Here is a 4,495-nt window from a genome sequence, read left to right on the forward strand (position 1 = left end):
TTTATAAGTTGCACAATTTTTGACAGATTAATTAGCTTTCTAAGTCTTTGTTTCTTTTTCTATAATATTAGATTGCTATTAGAAATGAATTAAACAATTTATAAAGCAGCCAGCAGAGTACCTACCACATTACTGATACTCAATAGAGCCTAGTTACCAACCCTTCTCTCCCCTACACCCTCTCGTGAGTGTTTTTCCCGTTCATTGTTATCTCCAATCATTTTGCTATGCATGCAAACTGGCCATATCTTTTAATTTATTAAAATGAATAAAGAGCTTCTAGAAAGGATGGATTATATTATCAAAAGAAATGTAAGACAAAAATATGTAAAGAAACAAAAAGAGATAGAGGTAGAACCATGTATTGAAGATTCACCTAGAAGAATATAAAGATAAGAAGAGAGATACTATAGAATTTTCAAAAGGAACAGAGGGACTGAATAGTTTGGCTAGCCAGTATAAATGGCCTATTATTGGCATTGAAAGGAAAACATGGACATTGATAACCGTTGTTTTTCACCAGTAGAATCAGGAATAGCCACTGACAAAGATTCTCTCCTTCACCAAACTCTAGCCAGACTCCTTGGAGCCCTTTCTCAGGATCAATCTTGGTCTACAAAGACTTGAACAAAATGCTAACGTACAGGAGCCTCCCCTTATCTGTGGCTTCAATTTCCATACTTTCAGTTACCTGCAGCCAACTGAGGTCTGAAAATATTAAATAAAAAATTTCAGAAATAAACAATTTATAAGTTTTAAATCGCACGCCATTCCTAGTATCCTGATGAAATCCTGTGCCAAACCACCTCATCCCGCCCAGGACATGAATCCTCCCTCTGTCCAGCATCTCCACACCATAAATGCTGTCTGTCTGTTAGTCACATCATAATTGTCTTGGTTATCAGATTGACTGTCACAGTTTGCAGGGCTTGTGTTGAAGTCACTCTTATTTTCCTTAATGATGGCTTGAAAGTGCGAAAGCAATGATCGGAGATGCCAGAGAGAAGCCGTAAAGTGCTTACTTTAAGTGAAAAGGTGAAAGTTCTCAACTTAAGAAGAAAAAAATCATATGCTGAGGTTGCTAAGATCTAGGTAAGAATTAATCTTCTATTTGTGAAATTGTGAAGAAGGAAAAAGAAATTCGTGCTAGTTTTGCTGATACACCTCAAGGTGAAAGTTACAGACACAGTGCATGATAATTGCTTAGTTAAGATGGAAAGGCATTAAATTTGTGGGTGAAAAACATGAATGTGTTCTGATTGATAGCAAAGTGGTTCAGTACTATCTGGTGCTTCAGACATCCACTGGGGATCTTGGAGCATATCCCTCACAGGTAAGGGGGGACTACTACAGTTTATAACAGCTCAAGGTCCAATCCTCGTGATGATCCTAGCTCTCCCTGTCCCTTAAGGTGTCTTCCTGAGAAAACTCAAATCTGTCAGAAGTATTTACTGTTTGTTTCAGGCAACACCTGAAGACAGGGTACATCTCCCAGTCTACTTGCGAGAGTAGGAGACTAAATTCTACAAGCGCCAGTTAACAAACCCAGATGGATTTCACAGGGACCAATCGCCCATCCCCGATTTTTGTAATTATTCTCTTCCCTGATTCTACTGAGCCCTGACCTCACCCCCTCTCTGTTCCTTCATTCTCCTTCTAAAATGCTGAGTCATCTCTGTACAAATCAAAGTTGAGTTCAGTTCACACTGGACCCTTTTTCTCTATTGCAAATATTACTGAATAAAATCTTTTCCTAACCACTTTAACTAGTATCTGGCTTTGTTTGTGTTTAACACCTTCTATAGACCTGTTATAACTAATCAGGATCTTTGGTATTTTTCCAGAATTACCTGTGACAGGGAAACTTCAGAATTTATTAATCTCATCATCTACTAAATTTCTGTATGATACATACTGCCAGAATAAGTTTGGAATATATCATGAATACACTGAAGAAATCTGAAGATTTGGAAGCACAAGTTGTATTTACCTCTCTTCTTGTGTTGACACTCATGATACTAAAAACAAGTAAGTTTATATTGGGAGTAAAGTGCTGTCTAGAAAAAAATGGTATTGGACTTGATCTTCAGTGTAGTTCACAAAACTAAAAAACTTTCTTTTCACAAAGAAAACATCAGATGTGGTTCCATGACTTTCCTCTCTTATAAGCTTCTCTGTACTGCTGCACCATCATCTATCATTAACTTTTCTGCAAGGCTTATTCTTTACTTGCAGTCTTACGTGCATTCCCTCCAAAGTCCTCTGGGACCTTGCTCTGTTGATATCTTTATTCTTAATTATTAGCCACTACGTCGTCACTGAATTATGAATCTTTCTCTTCTATCAGTAAAGATACTCCTATACAGACAGTCTGCTATTACAAGATACTCAATACCTCCTCACCACTCATCACACTGTAGCCTCATGCCAACATTCAGATGGTTTGTACAATGTTATTTGGGAGGTACCATGTAAATAGAACAAAATAACAAAAAAGTCTTTTCCTATGACACTAACCTAATCATCTATTTCGAACAATCATCATATTTGGCCNAGAAAAAAATCATATGCTGAGGTTGCTAAGATCTAGGTAAGAATTAATCTTCTATTTGTGAAATTGTGAAGAAGGAAAAAGAAATTCGTGCTAGTTTTGCTGATACACCTCAAGGTGAAAGTTACAGACACAGTGCATGATAATTGCTTAGTTAAGATGGAAAGGCATTAAATTTGTGGGTGAAAAACATGAATGTGTTCTGATTGATAGCAAAGTGGTTCAGTACTATCTGGTGCTTCAGACATCCACTGGGGATCTTGGAGCATATCCCTCACAGGTAAGGGGGGACTACTACAGTTTATAACAGCTCAAGGTCCAATCCTCGTGATGATCCTAGCTCTCCCTGTCCCTTAAGGTGTCTTCCTGAGAAAACTCAAATCTGTCAGAAGTATTTACTGTTTGTTTCAGGCAACACCTGAAGACAGGGTACATCTCCCAGTCTACTTGCGAGAGTAGGAGACTAAATTCTACAAGCGCCAGTTAACAAACCCAGATGGATTTCACAGGGACCAATCGCCCATCCCCGATTTTTGTAATTATTCTCTTCCCTGATTCTACTGAGCCCTGACCTCACCCCCTCTCTGTTCCTTCATTCTCCTTCTAAAATGCTGAGTCATCTCTGTACAAATCAAAGTTGAGTTCAGTTCACACTGGACCCTTTTTCTCTATTGCAAATATTACTGAATAAAATCTTTTCCTAACCACTTTAACTAGTATCTGGCTTTGTTTGTGTTTAACACCTTCTATAGACCTGTTATAACTAATCAGGATCTTTGGTATTTTTCCAGAATTACCTGTGACAGGGAAACTTCAGAATTTATTAATCTCATCATCTACTAAATTTCTGTATGATACATACTGCCAGAATAAGTTTGGAATATATCATGAATACACTGAAGAAATCTGAAGATTTGGAAGCACAAGTTGTATTTACCTCTCTTCTTGTGTTGACACTCATGATACTAAAAACAAGTAAGTTTATATTGGGAGTAAAGTGCTGTCTAGAAAAAAATGGTATTGGACTTGATCTTCAGTGTAGTTCACAAAACTAAAAAACTTTCTTTTCACAAAGAAAACACCAGATGTGGTTCCATGACTTTCCTCTCTTATAAGCTTCTCTGTACTGCTGCACCATCATCTATCATTAACTTTTCTGCAAGGCTTATTCTTTACTTGCAGTCTTACGTGCATTCCCTCCAAAGTCCTCTGGGACCTTGCTCTGCTGATATCTTTATTCTTAATTATTAGCCACTACGTCGTCACTGAATTATGAATTTTTCTCTTCTATCAGTAAAGATACCCCTATACAGACAGTCTGCTATTACAAGATACTCAATACCTCCTCACCACTCATCACACTGTAGCCTCATGCCAACATTCAGGTGGTTTGTACAATGTTATTTGGGAGGTACCATGTAAATAGAACAAAATAACAGAAAAGTCTTTTCCTATGACACTAACCTAATCATCTATTTCGAACAATCATCATATTTGGCCTTTCTGCAGTATTTAATGCTGTTGGCAGTCCTATATTTTTTTCTGAAATATTCCCTTTTTCTAGCTTTTTATCAACTATTTTTCTGTGTTTTTGTATTATTTTTGTCCATATTTTTGTTTCTGTTTGTGTTTTCTAACTTGAGTCCCAAGTTAAAAGATTTCAGAGAGTCTATGAACACTCTGATTATGGTGAGTGTGTGTTTTTCATGGGAGATGGTTCATAAATTTGATCATTGTATCAAAATATTTATGAACCTCTAGTTTGAGGCCTGCTTTCATGGGTAATCTTCCTGGGTGATCTCATACTATGGTGGCAAATTCTCTCCTGAATTCAAGATCTCTATTTCTATACGACAATCTCTTCCTAAATGTGTCACAGTTAACACAAATAAAATGTCCCCTTCTCTACCAGCTCCTGCCCTTTTCAAGAAAGTATTTGTCCTA

This window comes from Galeopterus variegatus, unplaced genomic scaffold (assembly GCF_000696425.1).
Source record: "Galeopterus variegatus unplaced genomic scaffold, G_variegatus-3.0.2 Scaffold21659, whole genome shotgun sequence".
In the NCBI taxonomy this organism is placed as follows: domain Eukaryota; kingdom Metazoa; phylum Chordata; class Mammalia; order Dermoptera; family Cynocephalidae; genus Galeopterus; species Galeopterus variegatus.